A 22,588-nucleotide genomic window follows, 5' to 3' on the forward strand; every position below is an offset into this window, starting at 1 on the left:
GGGGTGGGGATCCCGCTCAGCGCCCCTGAAACCGCAGGGGAGTGGCAGCTGCTCCCCCCACCCCCCAGAGCTCGGCTGGCTGGAGGACGGTATCGTCATAAAGGTTTTCTGTTCTGTTCACCCACACTTTTCCTGGTACCTCGTTCTGGGGGGAGCAATGCCTCCTTGGAGCATCGTTTTGCCTGACGTGCGCTGATGGTTCTGGCTCCCAGGCTCCTCTAGTGCTCTGTCGGGATGTTCGGGAGGCCCTAGGAAATCCGGGGACGCCACTGCCGACCCCTCCTCCGGGGCCAAAGTCCCGAAGCAGTCTGTCCTCCTCTCTCCATGCTCCCCGTGGCTGGTCCATCGTGCTGCGTTCCGGGTTTTTAGTCGTAGGAGGGAGGATCTGGACCAGGTGTGGAAGGCCACACCTGAACCAAAGTCTCCCTACTCAGCCCCCCTGCTTTCCACCTGCTTGCCCGCCAAGCCGCCCCTTTCCCTTGGGCTGACCGCTCAGCGCCCACTTGGCTGCCCGCCCAGGGCTCTCTGGATGAGGCTACCGTTTCCTCCGAGCCTCCCCGGCCAGTCGGGGTCCGCAGGCACGGTGTGGTGGCATCCCTCCGGGGCACGTGGCCGAGCCTGGCCCCCGCCGGAGGCGGACCCAAAGCCTGGGCTCTGGCGGCCCCAGGAGGTCTCCCCTCCTGCACCCCGTGCTCTATGCAGCATCCGGGGCCTCCCAAAGCGGCACTCAGCAGAGAGGCATTCACAGCCGCGCGGGTGGCCCGAGGAAAATCCACCGGCCCGTGCTAAGGCCCCTCCTTGTGCTCACGCGACGTGAGCAGCGGGAACGTGGGGCAGAAGAGGTGCTGGTCTGCGGGGGCCGGGGGACAGCAGGGGAGAGCCCGACGTCCAGGCCACTGCCTTGCGACCTGCGAGCCGGGGTACGTTACAGAAACAGACCGTAGCATGGAGGCACGTCTCTCTCTGCCCGGTTTTTATGCAAAAGTTACGAGCGCTTCGCAGACGTCGATGGTTACCTAGTCACTCGCTCACCCGATGACACCTAAACATGAGCGAGGTCTTGTCTTCTTCGTCCGTGGTCCGGACGCAATACCAACACTCAGCTGCGGGGAGAGGACGGGTCACACACACGACCGACGAGCGCGTTCGTGGGGCCCACGCGATGATACCAAGTATTTTCAGAGTTACTAATGCTTTCTTCAGTCTATTCTTGTGCCCGCCTTCCCGGTGGCCTCTTACCAGCGTTTCTGCAGAACGACATTCTTCCGTCACCGAGAACCCTTACCAAGTTCTTTTTCTTTTCCAGTTTTAAATCCCCGTGACTTCAGACTCACTTTTCCGCATTCGATTTGGGAAAAGGGGCAAAGCATTTGGAAAGTCCCATAGAAGGGACCAGACACTGTAAGTCGTTTACAGAAAGGACGTCTCTTCCAGTAACCGAGGCCTTCTAGTCATCGACAGGAGAGGCGGAGGGAGGTAAAGTGGTGGAGATCTGGGGACCCACACTTCTCTTTCTCCTAGTTCGTGTCCGCAACCGGGCTGCAGAGACAGGTGCAGCCAGGGGAATGCTCTGAGCATCTTCTAGCCTGTCCCCAAGGCAGCCTGGGCTCGGTCTGAAGACGGCCTCTATCGGAAGGGAGGCTGGGCATTTTTTAGGATGAAACTGTGCATCTCCTGAGTGTACGATTTCCCCGGCCCCCCCCTCCCAGCGCGGCGTGCGGGCCACGTCCCTTGAGTAATCCCGCACAAAGAGAGACATTTGTCTGTTCGCGCCCCTCATCCACCTTGGCCATTTGCGGGTCCTGGCCTCCCGACTGGACCGGCTCTCTGAAACCTCGCTGCTGTTGGAGATGAGCACGCCAGAGCTCCCAGATTCCTGCCCCCCTTCCCCACCCCGCCAAAGACCTGACGTCCCCAGTCCTGACACCCTCCACCCACTGGTTAATTCCAGCTTGGCTTGTCTGTGTCTAACGTGAGAGAGAAACAGGCCTTGGACCTTTGAGTCTCTGTTACATAAGCTGAACCTTCTTCCTAAATTATGCAAATGAGATCCTGTCCCCTGCTTGCCAAGAGGGAATGGCCGTGAGCCCACGTAGGCCGGGAGGGCGACAGATGGCCCCACGGGATTCCGGTGGCCCTGAGTGTGGTGTGGCAGGGGCCAGCACACCCGAAGGACCAAAGGGACAGGGAGGAGGACGCTGTCCGTGGTGACCACGTGGACATCAACACCAAGGGCAGGCGTGTCTCCCTCCATCTGTCGTTGGCGCTCCAGGGGCCCCGCCTACCGCTCAGACACCATCGGGCGCGGGTGAAGGGAGGCCCCGGAGCCAACAGCTGTCAGCTGACCAGTGGGACGGAAGCTCGAGTCCAGGGGTAGGTCGAGTTATCAAGAGCCAGAGACACCTTTCTCGTGCAAGTCAGGTTCCGACCAGGAAGACGGCCGCCTCGATCCCTTCATCGTCCCGTCCCTCGCGGACCACAGCTGACATCTCCAGGCGGGCACGCGCCGGCCAGCCCCTTGCAGCCTCCTCTCCTGCTCCTCCTGCAACCTCAGATACCAGCGGTTGAAGACACTGTCACCTCGAAGGGACTTTCATGTCACAGGTGAAGAACCCGAGGCCGGGAGGGTCTGGAACTCGACAACAGGACCACGTGCTCAGCGGGCGGGCTCCCGCTCGGGGCCACGGGACCGAGGGGCGTTTGCGCACGGCAAGGCTGATCGAGTGCCATCGGATGGATTACATCGGGGACAGGCCATCGTCTGTGTTGAAGATCAGTCCGTTTCAGATAAGCACCAAATGAAGATGCTGGGCAGGTTCTCCATTCACCCAGCGCATCCCTGCCTTAGACACCTCGAGGCTCCGGGCCACAGTCGGCCAGAATCAGCAGTTCTGCCAAGTTGTGTGTAAAAGTTATTTCTCTGCACACAAAAAGAGGAAGAGTTCCTGCAATTGTGTGAGGAATATCCGAATGAGCAGTCCCTTCCGCTATGTTAAGGGGGAAGAAGCACGGCGACGTGGACATCAGTAAATTTAGGTTCAAATTACCCAGATGTTTGACTCTCTGTGTATGTATGTTTCCATTCATCTGTCCTTCCTTCCTCCTTCCTTCCTTCCTTCTTCCTTCCTTCCTTCCTTCCTTCTTCCTTCCTTCCTTCCTTCTTCCTTCCTTCCTTCCTTCTTCCTTCCTTCCTTCCTTCCTTCTTCCTTCCTTCTTCCTTCCTTCCTTCCTTCCTTCCTTCCTTCCTTCCTTCCTTCCTTCTTCCTTCCTCCTTCCTTCCTTCCTTCTTCCTTCCTTCCTTCCTCCTTCCTTCCTTCCTTCTTCCTTCCTTCTTTCCTTCCTTCTTCCTTCCTTCTTCCTTCCTTCCTTCCTTCCTTCTTCCTTCCTTCTTCCTTCCTTCCTTCCTTCCTTCCTTCCTTCCTTCCTTCCTTCCTTTCTCTATCCATCCACCCACCCAGCCACCCACCCATCCATCCATCTGGACCAGATGTGGTTCCTCCCTCCTCTGTTTTGCTAAGAAACCCCCCACTTTGCTTAACTATCCATCCCTCAAGGAGGTGACTCAGACCTCAGCTCAGGAGCAAATTCCTAGGAGTCTAAGACAGCCATCGTAACCCCACTCCCTCCATCGGTGACTGGTTTAGCAATGGCCATGCTGACCCATTTCTGACCCACGGGATGTGGGAAATGCTTCCTCTAACTAATGAAGGAGATACAGGACAAAAGGGTCTCCTTTCTGCCCCTGTCCTGGAACTCCCATAGACATTGTGACCAGCCTGAACATCTCTACACCTTCCTAGACCTGGAAAAGACCTCACTTCCCAGCACCCTTTGCCGTTGAGCTGGGCCGTGGGGCTGGCTGTGGCCAGTGGGCTGTGAGGAGCCATGTGCCCCTTCCTGGGCTGTGCATTTACTTGCCTGCATGAGGCCCTTCGGGACTATCTTCCCTGTCCTGCGGCAAACCCTACACCTGACGGGAGGCTACAGCCGTGGGACGGAAGCACCCTGGGGGCCGCTGCCCACACGGAGGAGTCCTGACCTGGAGAGCTGCCCAGGCTGGCGCACACATATAATCTCCGTTGTGTGCCCGGCCACTAAAATGTTGGGGTTTTAGCCGCAAAACGGTCCCACCCGTCCCCACCCACCGCCTAATATTTCCCCTTAGTGAACCCACGGTTTCACCTAGTGAATTTGTTTCAGAAACTCAATACCGCTCCTATAAACTGACTTTGGGCTGGATGTGGCGCTCACGGAGGCCGGCCGCTCTGTTCTCGGGGGGTGTGTGGGGCAAGTGCTTGAACCGTCCTGGAGTCAAAGAAGGAGTCTTTCTACTTGGCTTGGTAAGTCCCGTGCCCTTTGCCACCTGCCAGCTCCTGTGCACCTCACCCCTGGGGCCCCACTGTCCCTCACCGGTTCGTTTCAATCGTCAGGAGACCCCTGTGCTCCCCTGGATACCACCTCCCCACGCAGGCATTTCGTGGTATTTTCATATCCACGGCTCACGCGTTCCCGTCTGTCCCCTCGGCTACATCCAGAGACGCGGGCTCATTTCTGGAAGCCGGGAGCACCTGCTTGGTTCGCAGATGTGTCTGGAGGGCCAGAGCCGGTGGGATTTCTGTCCTGCTATGGGATCATGGGAAAGAGTCTTGGCCGAAACCGGGGCGCTGGAGTCCCACGGGCTCAGCTGTCTATGACCCCGGCAAGCAGCCTTTCCAGCCTCCCCTGGAACCTTAACCCGTCCATAACTCTCTGGTATTCATATTCTCTGGTTTATTTTGAGCAGCAGTGTTTTAATGCCAGAAAATTCCCACGTTCCCTTTAACGCCTGGTATTTCAGTTTGCTGGACGAAAAATACGCTTTGCCCTTTCTTCGGAACCGTTTTCCCTCCCGTAGAGCGTTGCGTAACAAAGTGCCGGAACACAGGTTTCGGTGTGATTTGCTCTTTTTAAAAGGGGAGTCCAGGGTTCAAGTCCGGACATGCCTCAGCTTGAACCCAGGGCTGTGAAAGTTACGACAGCACAGCCTCAGTTAGGCTTGCGAGGAGGCACTCGGGTCTCCAGAACACCACACGTGTGCCGGAGACAGCACCCACAAGCCCCGGGCGCCTGCCGTGCACCGGGCGCCCCTCTAAGGCCGGGTGCCTCAGCCAACACAGTCGCCACAATGATCCTGTGAGGCGGGGGTTATCGCTGGTCTCACTTGAGAGAGGAGGAAAACGAGGCCCAGAGAGGTTGAGCTGCTAATCCAAGGTCACACAGTATTAGATGGCAGAACTGGGATTCACACCCAGGCTGGGATTGATTCCAGAAGGAAAAGAAGTCCATCCGGGCGTCACATCCGATGTCACTGGGGAGGGGTCAGCCAGGGGGGTCACCTTGAAGACCTGAACGAAAACCTCTCTCAGGAGCATCGAGAGCGACTCTTCCTGTCTCTGAGAGGATGAACTAACTCTGAGGCCCTGGAGGTCCCTTCCAGCCTGAGGAGCCGACAGGGGAGAACATCAGCACAGCGCGAAAAGAAGCTTCGAGAAGAATGTCCAGGGAGGCGCCAGCCCGAGCCAGGGAGAGTGTGACGCGGGGCCACCAAAGCTGGCCGTGCCCACGGCCGCCAATGGAAGACAACGCTAGAGACAGCCCGGGGCCGTGGAGGAGTGTGGCCCATTGCCAAGGAACGCAGGCGGCCTGAGCTGGCGGTGCTGGGGGCTGGGCCGCAGGGGGCTTTGGGGACCAGCCAAGGAGGCGTGGGGCGCGTGGGCCTGACCTCGTGGAATATGGGAGAAAGTGCGGGTGCTCCCCTGATGGGGACGGGCCTTCTGGGGGAAGTTCCAGAATCAGGGCTGGGCACAATCCTTCCGGGTGGATCCCCAGCCCAACTCAGGGTCTGGGCGTGACCCCACCCCCGACCACCGTCGCGGCCCCGGCGAGCCTCCGGTTTCCCGTGTGACCTCAGTTTCCTCATCTCTAGAATGGGAGTAGAAACAATCCCAACCCAACAGAGCGCCGGGAGGAATCAGGGAGACGTGCTTGGCCAGGGTCCGGGGCGCCCAGTGCGGCAGGCACGCTTGAACCAAGTTTTCTAGAAGAAAGTGCTGTCGCTGCTCTCGCCTGGCCCCTGCCCCCCGTCCCCCACCATGATTTCCAGCGGGGAAACTGTTAATATTTCATGAGGTTGTGGTGAGGCCGAGATCTGAATTCTCAGCCAAGGGAATCAAACTTAAAAACCCCAGGGGAAGGCAGTTCAGAGGCAGCGACAAACCTAACACCCTCCCGGGAACTGTCCGCACGGGGCGCTCGGCCTCTGCCTCTAAGTGCGTCTCACCAGGTGACGGAGCCCCTGTGTGGCACGCGCACTTTGAGGACGGGAACACTTGGAGACGCCCAGGTCACTGTCAATCAGCTCCTGAGGCTGCTGCCTGGAAGAAGCAGCTGGGGGCGGGGAGATAAAAATGCAGGGGTGGGGACAGAACTCTGGCAGGGGACGGACTCACGACTCAGCTCACGACTTCAGCTTCTCTGTTGGGCACTTTGTTTGGGCCTCACAGCTAATCAAACACGATGCCTGGAAGCACCTGTGGCTTACCAGTCGTGATCGTCCCACTCTGCAGATGAAGAAACTGAGGCCAGATAAGGGCGAGCCACCTCGCCCAGGGTGACAGCTAGCCAGAAGGCGTGCCAAGGCTCAGAGCCGGAAAGTTGTCTGCTGATAGTTAGCGAAGCCCTCACCTCACCACCCCCCAGGTTCAAGGGCTGAAGCAAAGAGCTAGAAGGAAGCCCCCACCCCCTGGAATCGGGGCCAAACGGCCCCAGCGCCACCTGTCCCCAGGTCCCTAGAGGGGCCCCGGATACTGCGCTCTGAAGTCCCAATGGGAAGTCGAATGAACCAACCAACCAACAAACAAACACCAGACATGTCCTTGACATGATGTGGTGCTGAAATCCGGACGGGACTGCCCGCGGGGTTCCGCGGGTGACACCGGGCGTGCCTACTAGAGCGGCTCCAAAGCAGGGGCCGTCGTGGGCTGTCACACCTTCCCAGGGCCAGAGGGAGGAGGTGACTGCTGCCTCTCTCGGGCGCAAAAGTAAACAGGGGAGGGTCTTCTCTGCAAAGCACCCCATTTCATTCATTATACCCGTAAGAACTGGAGAGCAAGCCTTGTCCCGGGGGAACGGCACTGCCCGTTGAACCCACCCACAGAAACCGGACCAGCTCGCTCACGGCTCCAAGCCCGCCCGCACCCCAGCAGCTGGGCTCCGCACCTGCAGGACGACAGCTGTGCGGTCACTAGTGGCACAAAGAGTCTTTAAATGCGGGAATTCTAGTTAGACTAACACAGTTAGTCCAGTGTTAAGTCAGTTAGATTTTATTATAACCTCACGTGGATCTTCCTACCTGGCCCCAGAAAAAGAGGTTGGTGCAAGGATTTTTCTTTTTCTTTCTTTTTTTTTTTTTTTTAATGTTTATGTACTTTTGAGAGAGAGAGAGAGAGAGAGAGAGAGAGAGCGAGCAGGGGAAGGGCAGAGAGAGGGGGAGACACAGAATCCAAAGCAGGCTCCAGGCTCCGAGCCGTCAGCACAGAGCCCGACGCGGGGCTCGAACCCACACACGGTGAGATCACGACCTGAGCCGAAGTCGGACGCTTAACCGACTGAGCCACCCAGGCGCCCCTTTATTTTTAATGTACTTATTCTTAGCCTATCTATTATTGTCGTTCAGACGTAAGCAAGAGCTATTGTGTCGCTCTTCCCAGAAAATATTTTAAAGTGTTGATCGGCTGAGAGGACTGCCTTTTGTCTCCCTCCTTCCGTCACCACCACTTTTTTCTGTCTGGAATGTGGATGCCATGGATGGGGCTCCAGCAGCCTTCTTGGGCCGTGAGACCTCAAAAAAAAAAAAAAAACAGTTTGCCAAGCGGAGAAGAAAGACTTCTGAAGACCTTCATGGGGCCAATACCCAGATCCCCCATCTTTTGGACTTTTACCCTAACGGCAAAAGCAGTAATATTCCAAAAGCAAACTACCTGAGCTTAAATTCCAACCCTGTTGCTTCTTGCTACGGGCAAGTCATTTTTTTTTTTTTAAATTTTTTTTCTCAACGTTTTATTTTTATTTTTGGGACAGAGAGAGACAGAGCATGAACGGGCAAGGGGCAGAGAGAGAGGGAGACACAGAATCGGAAACAGGCTCCAGGCTCTGAGCCACCAGCCCAGAGCCTGACGCGGGGCTCGAACTCACGGACCGCGAGATCGTGACCTGGTTGAAGTCGGACGCTTAACCGACTGCGCCACCCAGGCGCCCCTGTGGGCAAGTCATTTTAAATTCTCCTTTGCCTCTGTTTCCTTGTCTAAAATACGGGGATTAAATAACATTACTGACCTCACAGGATCGTTACGACGATTCGACGCATATGTGTACATTGGCAGTAGTAAAGCTATACGCACACATGTTTATTTTTTACTTATCTATTTTTTTTTTACGCACACGTGTTTAAAGAAATACAATACGCCCCCCCCCACCCGGCCCCCAGGGGTGACCTACAGAGACCATCAAACAGCTCCTGCTTCTTAGACTCCTACACTCTCCTGGGGTCTTTTTTTCTTCTGCTGCTTTTTTCCTGAGCTTGGTTTTCCATCTTTGTGGCTGGTTGTTGGGCTGGGCACTCTACAGCGAGTTCTCTTCCCCTAAGTCGACCACGAGTGCAGGGTTCACCCAGCACAGCCCTCAAGCCTCTGCCAGCTCTGTGGCAAGGTTGCCAGGACCAAGAGTAGGAAGCCTCCGCCATCGTCAGGCTGGGCGAGCCCACTCTCGGAGCCTTGTTCGTGCATTCGTGGACGGTTCGTCACCGTGCATGGTCTGGCCGAGCAGGCCTGCCGTCGCCACCCAGGGCAGAGGGAGTGCCCCTGGGACAGACTGCCACCTCTCAGGCGGGGTCTTCCCCACCCGGACCCCATCTCCAGCTGCCGGCTAAGGTTCCTTCTCATAACAGCCCCGCTTTGGCTGCCGGTGACAGCAGGCGCCCGGGTCTCTTTTTGCTGAGAACCAAACCTTCCCGGCAACTCAAGGAGCTGGAGCTGGGCAACATCCGGGGGCGGGGGGGGGGGGGGAGGGGGTGCTTCTGGGACATTCCCTGAGTCTCGCATGGGGCGGTCCTAAGTGTGGAAGTCGCCATGAGTCTGTGAGTCCTTCACTTTTGTTTACTTCTTGGGAGCATCTTCTATGGAGGGCTGGTCTGGGAGAGCCTTGGTGCCTGAGAAAGGCGGCCAGATTTCCTGGGGACTGTTTTAATTTGGGATCCTGCCCAAGAGATGCAGAGACAGAATTTAAGTGAAGTCTGTTTGGTTGACGATCCCAGGAAACATCATGGGTGAGTGGTGAAGGGAGACGGGGGCAGAGGGCGGCCCACAGAGGGCGGGTCATTGGGCCACTGAGCTCAGTCCTGCTATGGAGACTCTGGGACCCAGTGTACATGAGTGCTCAGTTACCCCCGCAGAGGCAGCTGGGTATTTATCAAAGGGTTCCGTTGCCAAGAGAGATGGAGAGAGAGAGAGAAAGAGAGGGAGATAGAGACAGAGAGAGGGAGATAGAGAGAGAGAGGGAGATTGAGACAGAGAGAGAGAGAGAGAGATTGGAGAGATAGGGAGAGAGAGAGAGAGAGGGAGAGACTGACTGAACACCCAGGACTTCTAGACTGCCGTGCAGGCAAAGACCAGAGGCAGCCCCAGGAGAAGGAAAGCTGGGCAGGTGCACCCTGACGTGGTGAGGGTGAAGGGGTCCAGGTAGGTGGGATCTGCTATGGGGACAGGTGGCAGGAGACCAGGGAGGGGCAGTGAGACCCGTCCATTCTAACTTGGGACACAACCTTCAGGACATGATGGTAACAGCACAGAGCACATTTAGGGCCCTTAGTCGGCAGAAAGGAAACCAAACTCTGACCGCTCGAGGTCGGCTCCCCGCAGGGGATTTCTTCTTCTGTCGGAGGGGAGGTTTGTCCTGGTTTGTGAATCCAAAGTCTGGAGCCCAGAGCTCCAGCTGCCTGCCCATCTTCACCCGCAGCCCCGGGTCCCCTGGTTCAAGGCCACGCCTCTGTCCAAGGTGCAGGCACGGGAGAGGTGGGCCCCTCCCCGCGGGCCTTCGCGCCCACCCGCGTGCTTGTTTGGTGACCGGCCGGGCTCCCCTGCGGCCGCGCAGGCTCCGGTAGGGAGGGGCTGCGAGGGTGGCTCCGAAGCAGTGGCAGGCTCACGGCGACTGTTTTTGGAACGAATGAATGAGTGAGTGAGGGCATCACACGTGCACCTTGGCCTCAGGCGGCCCGCCCCCTGGAGCCCTCTGCAGAAGGAGTCTGTGTTCACAGGAAGGTGAGAGAAGCCAGAGGGCGGGAAGCTTGTCTGGTCTGTGTCCAGATCCCCCTGAACTGACGGAGGCCCTTGCTCCCGCCCCGCCCAGTCGTGCGGCAGAAGGTTCTCGGAACGGAGACAGGTGTTGGCTCCGCTTCCCCAGCCCCTGGACCAGGTCCCCCGCTGGCCCTCCAGGCAGAGGCCAGGTGTCCCCGGAGCAGCCACTGAAGACTTCTCTCCAAGCGGAGCCCGTGAACTAAAACGACCAGCCCAAGGTCACTGACCAGGAAGTGGCAGGGCCAGCGCTCCAGCCGCGAGAGCCCCGTGCCCCGTCTCCACTAACGGGCTCTCCCTAAACGGCCAGCTGCGGAGGCAGAGGTCAAGGCCGGGCTGAGTGGCCGGTCGGGCTGCCCGGGAGGGGTGCTGATGCTCCCCTGTGCCGCTGGTCCCCCTCCCTCTGGCATGAGCCAGATCAGAGGGGCGTCTTACACCCATTGTATGGATGATGAAATGAGGGCCCGCAAACTTAAGTGGCTCCCCCAGATGACAGAGCAGGGGCGGAGGGGGGTCAGGGTCTAAACACAGGGCTTCCTGACCAGCCAGTCACCCTCAGACCTGGCCCATCCGGGTGCAAAGTCAGCCTTAAAACTCGTGACCCTTTTGAAAGAAAGAGCCGCTTTAGAGACAGGAGGTCACTGAGTGTTTTGTCCTCCCCGGCACGTCAAAGCAAAACGAACTCAACATAGCTCCGCAGCAGGGCCGTGAAACACGGCAACCTCTGTCCAAGGGGGGGCTACAGATTGTGGCTCCTTTACGGGCACGCCTGCCGGGAGCCCTGGCTGGGCCCCACTCTGCTCCCCAGGACCGATGTGTCAGCCGGGGGCCGTCTGCCTGGGTCTCTTCACGACGGATCCAGGTGACCCTGGCTCACGAGGAAGGGGACCCACAGCGCGGAGCCACCGGGCCCCGGGGTGAGAGTTCCCGGTACCACCAAGGTGACCCGTCCTGTCTGTGGAGGCCAAATGTGTCCTCAAGACCTGAGCCCGGGGCTCTGTCCGCCACCACAGGGAGAACTTAGCATGAGGCCCAGAGAGACAGGCGACCTGCCTGTCAGTCTTGCCAGCTGCCCCCGGTGGTTTGCACCCTTCTTTGCTACCGGGACCTCGGTGTCACCCCAGATTCCTCTGCAGGGACAGGTGGCTCTGTGATGCCCTTCTGGCCAACAAGGCATAAACTGAGGGTTTCCGGGAGACCCCCCTCTCTCCGCCCTTCTAGTTGTCTGAAATAGTGCTGGGTAGCGAGATGGAGGAGTGTGGTTGTGAACCCAATCGTCTGGAGCCAGACCCCTGCCATTTACCAGTCCTATCGCTTCTGCATAACCCCCCCCCCCCCCCAGGCTTCGGTGCCCTTGTCATAAAAGAGCTCCTTCCTCACAGCTTGCTGGGGGCATTAAGTGAGCTAATATGTACAAAGCCCTTGGAACAGCAGCTGGCTGATAGGAAGGCTGTGAGGAGGCTGGAGGCCAGGCAGCCCTTTCGCAACCACGAGGCTCTGACAGCAGGGCCATCCCACTCTCCCTCGACAGTCTTGCTGTGGGAGACCAAATGCTCGTTAGTTAGCTGAGCTTGTACGAACAGTGCTCATTTGTTTCCGATAAACGTGCCGAAGCCAGGCTTGTCCTTGTCGAGGGCTGCACGAAGAGAACTGGCTGGGGTTTGAAAACCGGCGGGGATCATGTGGCGTGTGTAGAGGCCGGCCTGACGGGCAGCGCTGAACTGCTGTGTCAGGGGACACGTCACACAGCTCACTGGTGACCTTCACAATTAGCCCGACGTCTCGTTAAGTTACCTGGAAACCACAGTCTCCACACCACAGCTCCTTTCGGTGTCGTGGTGGAGACCAGAACTTCTGCAGGCTCAGTGCTCGGGGCCCTGGTTCCACTCTTTGCTGGCAACGACCTTGGTCTTTGTGCCTCGGTGTCCTCATCTGGGAAACGGGGATGATCATTATCGCACCTCATCCAGTGTTGTTAGGATCTGATGACTTAATCCGTGGAAACGCATGGAATGTCCGCGCACAGTAGGTGCTCAGGCGATCTTTGCTTCAATATGTTGCCAGCGGTCTGTGCAGTGATGCGCCCAAGGCCACCCTGCCGGGAACTAGATGAACCCCAGTCTGAGTAACGCCCCCCGCCCCCGCCCCCGGCAGCCAGTGAGTCTGAAGATCCTGCTTCTCCACTAAAGCACCTGCGGCCTCTCCCCGGACTCAGGGCTGCTTCCAGATCCACCTCCATCTACATCTGTGGCTTTTTTTTATGTTCATTTATTTTCAAAAGAGAGAGGGACAGAGCATGAGCCAGTTAGGGGCAGCGAGAGAGGGAGACACAATCTGAAGCAGGCTGCAGGCTCCGAGCAGTCAGCACAGAGCCCGACACGGGGTTCGAACCCATGAACCGTGAGATCAGGACCTGGGCCGAAATCGGGACACTTAGCCGCCTGAGCCACCAGGCGCCCCATAGAGTTGTGGCTTTGGCCAAGCGTCCAGCCCCACCTGAGCCTCAATGACCCATGTGTAGACAGATCAGGTCATTCCTGGAGGTGTTCCAAGCACCGAACGCACACTTTTCCAACAGAAGGAGCAGCACCCTCCAAGATGGGCCACGACCCCGTGTCCCGTCCCCCGCCCCCCAGGCAGCCTTGCTCTCTTCCTACTGAGAGGTCAGGCCTATGTCCCCTCCCCCGGAATCTGCGGCTTTGGGACGCTTCGTTCGGTTGAGTGCGGTGGGAATGCCGCTGCGCCTTCCGAGCGAGGCCAGATCACGGCACCGCGGGCAGCTCTCCCGGGGTCCTCTCGGGACGCTGGCCCTGGGGGAGCTGGCTGTTGCTGGAGACACCCGACACCGAGGCCACTGCGCCGGAGGGGCCACGAGTGCTCCAACCCACAGCTCAGCACCGAGATGCCCCAGGGAGAGGCCCCCAGCTGAGCCCTTCCTGTATTTCTCCCCACAGGGCTCTGTCCCTGTAAACATAGCACCCTGCCCCGCACCCCTACGGTCTGTGGTGGGGGGAGGGTGCACGGAGCACGCTGTGCCGGAGCCTTTGTGGGGGACGGGGCGGGGGGGTGGAGGGGCACAATGGAGAGCTGGGTGTGTGGAGGGGCCAGCAGCAGGGATGGGGGGTGGGGAGGGTCACATTCCACTCCTTTTGGGCACCAGGGCGGGTGCAGGGCAGGGACACACAGGAGCTAGCTAGCGAGGAGGGAGGTCAGAGTGACACCGGAGCCCCTGCCGCCTCCCTCCCCTGCTCGGCTTGCCCGCTCGGTCCCTCCCTCTCCCCCTCCTCCCCACTAAGGTGCTCCCTGGCCTCTGACACTCACTGCTCATCGAGCACTCCCTTCACTACCCAGGAGATTCTCTGTACCCTTCACACTTCCTTCCTGCCTTCTCCCTCCACGTGGCCTCCCCTCCCCACACCCCCCCCCCACTGGCTATGGGGCACCCCCACCCTCCCAAATCCCCTGATTGCCCCCCACCTCCAGAGTCGGGCCTCAAAGGTGAAGGGGAAGGTTGGGGCTTGCTGGGGGAGGGGTGGCACAGTTGCGTCCTCCGGCTCCACAGGAGCCCTGGGGAGGGCCCCAGGGGAGCCCTGGGGCCACCGCAACTGCCCCCCCTTAGACCACCTCTCACCGGGCAAGATCATTGCCAGCTTCCCTTTGGAATAAAAAGACCGCGGTAGGGGGGTGGCCAGATTGAGCCTTGACTCAATCACCATCTGAGCCTGTGATAGCGAACATTTTAAAGTTGGGAACAGAAACGCCTAAGAGGAAAGAGTTAAAATTACGGAGAATCCCACTTTGTCCAGTGGGTGTTGTCCCTGGAAAGGGAGGGAGCCCGAGATGGGGCCATTGCTGGGGCGGGGGGAGGGGGCTTGTGTTTCAGGTCAGAACAACACGGGTCCCGCACTTTACCTGGCAGAGGTCAGCCCTCCAGGTTTGTGCTCCCAGAAGACGGACTTGGAAGCCCTGACTTTTCCCACACTGGGTTCTGGGGGCTCTCAGAGGAGGGGAGGGGCGTGGCAGCCACAGTATGCGGGACCTGGTTGCTCAGGGGTGTGGACCCCGGTGCTCCTGTTGCTGGAGCCCCAGTGGTGGCAGAGCCCCAGGGGAGCCGGGAGCTGCCCCTGAATGTGCACCCTTCTCATCACAGAACTGAGATTCCCTCGCCCTGACTTTGCTGGGAGGCTCTGCTTGATCAAGGAGCCTTGAAAGGAAGCGCTACTGGCTCCCCTAAGACTCAGCCCTCCTGGCCTGGGTCTGCGACAATCCCATGGCAGGGGGGCGGGGCAGGGGACTTCCGAAGTCTCCCCTGGTCGCCCGCCTGGAGCCCTGAAACTCCCCTCCTCTAGCTGCTTTGATCTGCTCCCTCCCACCCCCCAGGTGGCATCGGCTCGGGACACAGGACTTCAGAATCAAGAGCCAGGCGGAAATCGCGCCAGGGTCGCTTGTCCTCGCAGCCTCCCAGAGCCCGTGGGCCCCGAGGTGCCCTTTGCCCGGGAGGCGGCGCTGAGCACAGAGACTCACACGGGGAGGGACTGGGGTAGCAGTTGGAAGCAGTTTTCTGCTCCCAGGCTGTGAAGAATTACATCGTAGAAAATCAGTGAAGGGGGGGGGGGCGGGGGGGGTGGGGGGAGGGAGGGAATGTTCAAGCAATCACATAAAGTAATTTGCAAAATCTGCACATGCACAGGTCGCCCTGTTTCTATAAGGATGAGAGAAAATAAATAACAGTAGTGACAGTAGCTAATGCTCTCACTGCTCCTCCCTGACGTGTGTGTGCGTGCGTGTAATTTGCACACAAAAATACCTAGACGTGAAAAGCTGGTACCTCTTGGTGGGGCACTTGGGGGTGCCTTTTCCGCTCCTTTTTGTGCTGCTGCACTTTCCAGATATTCTACGACAAACACAGGGCACTTTGCAAACCGTTTCCATGATTCGTTTCGCAAGACTCCCGAAAAGTCGAGAGGCCCCCCTGCAATAGAGAGACGCTCACAGGGACATGGGGATCGAAGCCCTGAAAGCTGAGGCCGGCCGTTTCGGGCCCGGCTCCCCTCCCTCCCCCAGGACCGGCCGGGTCCCGCCTGGTCCCTCCGCCGCGGCGTTCAGCCCACTGCAGTCGGTCGGGCTTTCCTGGAGCAGCTTAGCGGAGGCCTCGGCGCGTCCCAGGTGCTCAATACGTGATGTTAAATAAAGCTTTTTCTAAAGGATGTTTCACCACCTCCCCCAGCGGCATCCAAGCCCAACACGAGCCTTCCCGCCTCTGAGATGGCCCTCTCCCTCCTGGACACTATCTGCTCCTCCGGGGGGAGGACGGCACACGACACAGCGGAGACCCTCTGGGACCGAGCCCGGAGCCAGAGGCGGTGCACGGCCCGTCCCACCTGGAAGGAGGTGTGGGGCCCCCACATTCCGGGTGAGGGGACCAAGTCTCTGAGAAGCCCAAGCCGGCCCCCCAAGCCACACAGAAGCCTTCCCTGTCTCTGTTCCTGCTCCCCTCCCCGTCTGTCTTCATGGCGGATACGCTCTGCTCAGGAAGCTACCCTGTGCCACCGAATAAGTACACTGTTGTTGCTGTCGTGGTTGTTGTTGCTGTTTTAAGTGAATCGGTCGCCCAGCTCCGTTAAAGCCGGCAGGCCGCGGGCCCCCGAAGCCAGCACCGCAGACAGCCCGCCCTGACAGGACCTGTCTGGATCTTAGCAAAACAGAGCTCTACCTCGGAGGGCGAGGGGCTGGCTTTAAGAATGTTATCGTTTCACTGAAGGAAAAAAAAAAGAAGACGACAGGCCCAACTGTTTGGTCAGCAGCGAAATCAATTTATAAATGACCCTTCCCGTGTGTCCTGTAAGCTTTCCCTTCTCCAGATTCTGAGGGTCTGGGTTCCGGGAACATTTTGTTTAAAAACAAAATCATACGTTAAGTAAGACGAGGAAAACGTTCTGTCGTCAACATCGTAAGCGAAGTGTACATTCCCCGTGAGATACGCGACTCGTTTCCATGAAACTGTTCCCGGGGTGTTAATGCGTGAGTCCCGAGGGCAGCCACTGCCACGCCCGGGGTGACCGTGCCACGCTGATGCAGAAGCGACCCGGTGGGTTGTAAGGGACCTCTGTGTACCTTGTGACAGGCACTGGGGGCTGGGGGCGGGGGGGACGGAGCAAAGAGAACTACTGAGTGACTTCTGTGGGTCCTGAGCTCAGCCCGTCCCTCTCTCCATGTGCTCTCCCCGGGAGCCCCAGGGGCCCAGGCGCATCTGGGGTCCCGCTGGCAGTTACGGTTCGGGGCCAACGGCTTCGCAGAGAAGCCCTGGGCTTGAATCCCAGCTCCGGCACTGGGGACCGGGGACAAGACGTGTCACGGGGCCAGACCAGGGCGGGGTGAGGGAGGCACTTCCTCTAGCACCACGATTAAGGGGGCGCTGGAAACTCAGCCATCAAGACAGAAACTGTACTTCTATATTAAAAAAAATTCATAATGAATGCAAAACCCCCACGATAAACAAAACAGCAGAATTTTGCCGGAAGGACAGGACCTGACCCTCCCCTGCCCGAACCACCTTACTCGCCCTGAGCCAGACCCGTGTCCCGTCTCTGCTTACAGATGTCAGATTTTACTCTGCATGGATTTATGTTTGCGTTCATTTAGACCTTTCTTCTTGACGCCTGGGTTTTTTCAGCACCTCCTTCAATTCTGGGCCTGAGGCAAGGGTTTCGCTCCCCTCCCCTTGCTCCCTGCCCCCGGGGACAGTCTCATCCTCCGAGCCTGGTGTTCTCAGAAACCCCAGCACCAGCCACGGCTTCCGGGGGTCTGCGGCCTCAGAGCGACGGTTTGTTTGCTCACCCACACGCGGTGTTGTGCGTTCACATGTGCAAAGACCGGGGTCAGGTCCCGAGACGCCGGTGCCCCCCCACCTGGAGCTTGCAGTGTGGCGGTGCAGACAGGACGGGATGTGGGAGGGACCCCAGCGGGGACAGGCCTGCCCGCAGCACATATGACTGAGCAGACAGGAGTGCGTGCGGGGATCCACCCTGGACCAGCGGGAGCCCCGGAAGCCTTCCCGGAGGAGGCAACACTCTCCCAGGCCTCGGGGACCTTGACAAAGGGGAGAGACAGCACGTGTCTGAGATAAGTAACAACACGATTGGCTTGAAGGAATCTCTGTGAGCAACGCCTCATGTCACTGAGGCAGAGGGAGGGCTGTTACAAGGTTCTGAGACGGTTCTGGAAGAGGGACACATCGTCCCTTTGCAGGGAGTTTCTGTTTTCTTTCTGGCTGATGCACATGCACACGCGTGCACGCACACACACAAGCCCCCAGCAGCCGCCTCTCCTGCCCAGGACCCAGGGCCCATGGCGGCCTTCCTGCCCCGAGGTCCCCGCTCAGGGGCACTTGCTGGCCGGTCAGGTGCCCTGGGCCCTCCTTTGCCACAGTCTCTGCTCTCTGCTGGTGTCCACTCCCCACCCACAGTGCAAAGGCACACTGAGCCAGGGCGTCTGCATGTTACTCGGGCCTCATTTTTAGGGGCCGTAAGTCCTGAACTCTCCCATAGAATTCTTAAATCCTTCCTGAGCCCGTCCTGCCTGGGAGCAAGCCCCCAAATCCAATCAAAGAATGCCGCCCAGAAAGTCAATCTGCTTGAGCGAAAACTAGACGCTCACACCTAATCACCCATCCCAAGGGTGAAGGAGCCCCGGGCAGCCACAAAGCGATCGAGGATTGGTACACGTGGACGTGGAGAGATGCCCGTGTACCGTCAGGCTGAAAAAAAATCAGGCTCCAAACTCGCAGTCCAATATGATTCCAATAGCTTTTTCAAAGCGAGTGTTTATATGAAGAGACGCCTGGGGTGGGGAGGGCTGGGGGGCCGCCGAACGCTGCCCGCACTTACTTAGGACGGGAAATTGGGAGGGGAAATTTTTTTTAAAAAAATACATCTTTACGTTTTTTGGCAATCGAATGTCCTACACGGGCATCTGTTACCTTTGCACCAACAACAGCAAAAGCCCAGCGAAGCTGTTTGCATTTAGCACCGTGGGTGAGTAAGAAGGAGCCAATTTTCTAGGTAAATCCTGATTCTCTCTTGTAACATAAGCCTCGTGATGGAGTTGCCCGTCTCTGTTGGGGTTGCGCATTTCCTAACTGACCTGGACTGGAAGCCAGACGACCGGTTTGTCCCGAGGCTCACGGACCCGATTTCTGACTGTGTTCGTGCCACCCGGTGAGCGAGTGCGTGGCCACCGAGGTGCCACGTGGCTCAGAAAGTACTGCTCTGAATCTCGGAGCCTCTCTGCACGTGGCGTCTGGTCATATCGAACCCCGTGCAGGCTTAACTTCTTAACGCAAAGGTCCAGCTTGACACCCACTGAAACTAGACCTTCCAGAACCTCCACAGTTTAAAGGAAAAAAAAAAAAAAGGCATTCTCTTTGTGCGCCTGTCTCTGTCTCCTTTCCATCCCTCTTCACTGCACATAATATCGGAGATGATTTAGAGGAAGTAAATATTAAAGAGCAGGTTGCCGCTGAAACGGGTAAAATTGGGGCAAAGCGGGGAAGTCATCAGAACACGTCCACTGACTCTACGGAATCCCGCACAGCTGCTGGAGCGCGTCGTAAAGCGGGCTCCGAAACGCATTTGCACAGTGCGTTTACCTCCCCACCGCGAGACCCCGGAGCGGTGGACGGACGCTAAGGATCTCCGTGCGGCGGGTAGACCCCGGGGGCCCGCAGACCCCTGCCAACACTTGGCCAAACCTCCCAACAGATCCGTCTTTCCCTCGCCCCACACGTGCAGACACGGGCACGCATACGCGGCCGCCGCGGGCACACGCACACGTGTGCACACACACGCAAGCCCCGGCCAGACAAGCGCGTGTTTATGTCCGTGGTCAGGAGCATGAACAGCACTTCGGCCCCACTCGGCGCGGGTGATTCATGACCCTGGTCCGTCTGGGCCAACGTGGGGTGGGGGCCGGAGGCCCCCGGGGAGGCTGGACGCTGCCGGAGAAACGATGGAGGGGATGTGGCCGGTGGGGGGATGTCTCGATTTATCCGGAGCCCCGTTTACAGCCTGTCCATTGTGCCCCGTGTCCCTCCCCCCCCCCTCCCTGAGCAGGTCCAGCTGGAAGGAGACAGCGCTCGGAGCTCAGTGGGCGCAGACAGGACTAAAGTAAACACAGTGCTCATCGGCAGGCAGTTAGCAGCCTTTGGACAGATGATCAGCGTTGAGCTGGTGACGGACCACACACACGAGGCCCCCTCGGACCACACAGGCATCCGCCTGCCCGGCCTCTGCCTACGCCACACGCACACAAGGCTGGCCTCGCCTCACCGCGCCTTTCCCCCGCGCCACAGGAGATTTGGAGAAGCGTCTAGAAACGCCTGCATGTTGCAGACCCATGGCTGACTCTGGCGTTTCCAGGGGCCCCCGCCGGAGCCCCCTCAAGTCAGGCCCTGCGACAGAGACCATTGGCCGCGAGAAGCCGAGGGGGCAGGGTCTCGGGGTCACAGGCCCTCTGGGCCTTGAGGCCTCAGTCTCCCCCATCTGTGAGCTGGGGCGCTCACAGCAGCTGGTGTGCGGGGTGTGTGGACCCAGCCTCCCGGGGCCGTGGCTCACGGACCCCTCGGGCCCCCGTGTGACTCTTACTGACCCCCAGCAAGTGGCCCACATCCCGCTGAGGCCGGTGCCCTGACTACCGGCCACCCTTTACCAGGCGGCCGCCGTCCTGCCCCCACCCAGCTCCCAGCGGGCAGTGACCTCTGCAGACCAGTCCCTTCAGGTGACCCTCAGACCCAGAGGCCACCTGGCACACTTGAGGCTGTGTCCTGAAAGCCCCACCCAGTGGGACGCCCCTGGGGAGCGCTCGCTAACGGCTGTCCCCCCCCCAGCACGTTCGCAGAGACCCTGCCCCTCCCGTGAGGACTCCCCCACTTCCGTGGGCTGGCACGAGGTGGGCAGGTGCCCTTCCCCGTCGGGGCCCCGCTTTCAGACACCCCAGGGTGGGGCCCTGACCCCCCCGGGCCACTCTGCCATCTCCAGAGGGCTCCCGAATCCCAGGCCACCTCCCTAACGGGGAGCCAGGCGAATAAAGCCCCTGCCCGCTGGCCAAGGCGGGGCTGGCGGTGGTTTAGGCTCCAGACACACCTTGCAAGGGGGCCCATGTACTCAGACTCACCAGGCTCATCGTGGAGAGGTGTTGCCCCCAGGGCGATGGGGGGAGTGCAGGCTGAGGCCAGTCTCCATCCCGGTGACACCTCAGAGCACCGCTCCGGGGTGGGGTGTGTGGCCTCCGGCCGCCCACAGCACCATCTGCAGGCCTTGCCTGGGGCCGGCGGCTGACCGGGGCCATCTGTCTTCATTACGCGGGTTTATTTGGGGAGGCGAGCGATGGGGGGCTGTCATGGCTGAGAGAAGGCTTGATCTATCGGCAGACACGCTTTGAAGCTCCCTTCAAGGGTGTAGCTGTGCAGATCGGAGGGGGGCGGACGGCAGTCCTGGGCGCACCCCCATACAGAAGGGTCTGCAGGCCGGGGGCCCCCCGGGAGCAGGCCTCCAGGGGAGAAGCGGGTGAGAGCCGCGCCTTTGAACTCTGCTCTGCTGCTCTCTTGGCCTCCGCCCACCGCCCAGGCCACTGTTTCTGAGGTCCGATGCGTTTTTAATGCCAGGAGAGGTCTCGGTGCGGCTCGAGGACGTGACGGTGAACATCAGGGCAGAGGCCTCGTAATCTGGAGGGGGAAGCACACAAGAGGCAGAGAAGGAAATGAGATTCTCAGAGAGTAGGGAGAACACAGGGGAAAACGGGGCTGGGATGCGGGGAGGCTGGGCAGGCGACTTCCCGGCTGGTGGTCAGCAGCCCTGGGCCCGGGCTCTGTTTGGATTTAGGTCTCAGAAACTGCCTCCTGAGAATCCGTTCTCCATTACCACGGGTCATCCTTCGAGGTCCAGCTCCCCGGTGCACCAGCCCTCAGTGTCCTCATCTGCACAATGGGTAGGATAAGGGTACCGAGCTCTGAGGACCGCAGGAGGTCACACACGAAGCCCCAGTGAGACCCGGAGAGCCGGCCGCAGTGCCCGTCCCCGCGGGGCGACCCTCCGTGTTCAGTCCGTGTGGGGCATAAACACACACTGGGGAAGATCTGCCACCCTGAGCAGAGAGGAAAGATGCCGTCCTGTCCCGACTCCTCGGGATGGTGTGAAATTATCAGTGAATAGTCGTCACAAGGGTAAGGGAGGCTTCCCACAGAGGAGGAACCCTGAGGTCACTAAAATGGGCAGGGCTGTGCTTTACAAAGACACAGAGGGAATGGACTGTATTAGCGTAATAGAGGGAAGACCTGGCCGGAGGGGAGAGAATTCACGGGAATATACTTTCAGGACCCGTGGTCAGGACCCGTGGGAGGGTGACGGCTTTCATCCCAGCGCCCAAGCTGGCTTGACCTCCCCTTGGGGCTGGGGTCCAGGCTGCATCCCACGCGAGGGGTGACCAAGGCAAGTCACGAATCTCCCTGCACTCGTCCGGGAGAGGGGTCTAAAGCCCCCGTCAGCAGGAGGACGGCGAAGACGGAATTCTAAAAGTCGAAACAGGCGCCTGATACAAAACGGTTGTATCATCTTCCCATTCCCCTGGGTTCCCCCATCTCCCGAGTTTTCCTTTTCTTATAAGACCACCAAGAGGTAATGCAGAGTCACTTGAACGCTGGAGAGATAGGCAGTGAGGACGCGGGCATTAAACTGAGGGTCAGGCCTTGTCCCCGGCGCCCGTGGAAGCAGATGAGGGTTCGGACCCGAAGCCAGAAGCACGCGCTCTGGGCCTGGCACTCCTTCCCACGTGCAGGCCTTCGTGCACCCGAGGGAGCTGCGAGCCTGCCCAAAGCAGGGCCTGGGGCGGAGAAGGAGGAAGCACGGCCTCCAGAGAGGAAAGTCCCCGTGTCTTCGGGATCAAGGGCACAGCGACACCGCCACTCGCTGAGCGCCGACTCTGGGCCCGGAGCCTCGGTTTACAGAGCCCTCAGGTGACCGGGCTCGGGACCCGCCGTGCCTTCGTTCACCGCTGCTGAACCTGGGCATCGAGAAACCGCCACCCTTCCCTGGCTGGGTGCCCGAGCTAGAGCTCCAAGCCTGGAAGGTTCGGCGGGGGTGGGGGTGGGGGGTCGTTCCCACTTCCCAGCAGATGTTCGGTGCCGAGCAGGCCGTGAAACAAACCCCAGG

At 59.3% G+C, this 22,588-nt stretch overlaps 1 long non-coding RNA gene across 2 annotated transcripts in view; it reads right to left on the reverse strand.

Annotated features, from left to right (window-relative positions):
- The window catches only part of LOC125158779 (uncharacterized), a 256,916-nt gene that overhangs the window by 40,184 nt on the left and 194,144 nt on the right, over window positions 1–22,588 (reverse strand). For both annotated transcript variants that reach the window (XR_007149488.1, XR_007149487.1), the window contains exon 2: window positions 20,556–21,105. This is a non-coding gene — a long non-coding RNA (uncharacterized LOC125158779). The remainder of the gene's footprint in view (window positions 1–20,555; window positions 21,106–22,588) is intronic.

Source organism: Prionailurus viverrinus, unplaced genomic scaffold (assembly GCF_022837055.1).
Source record: "Prionailurus viverrinus isolate Anna unplaced genomic scaffold, UM_Priviv_1.0 scaffold_38, whole genome shotgun sequence".
Taxonomy (NCBI): domain Eukaryota; kingdom Metazoa; phylum Chordata; class Mammalia; order Carnivora; family Felidae; genus Prionailurus; species Prionailurus viverrinus.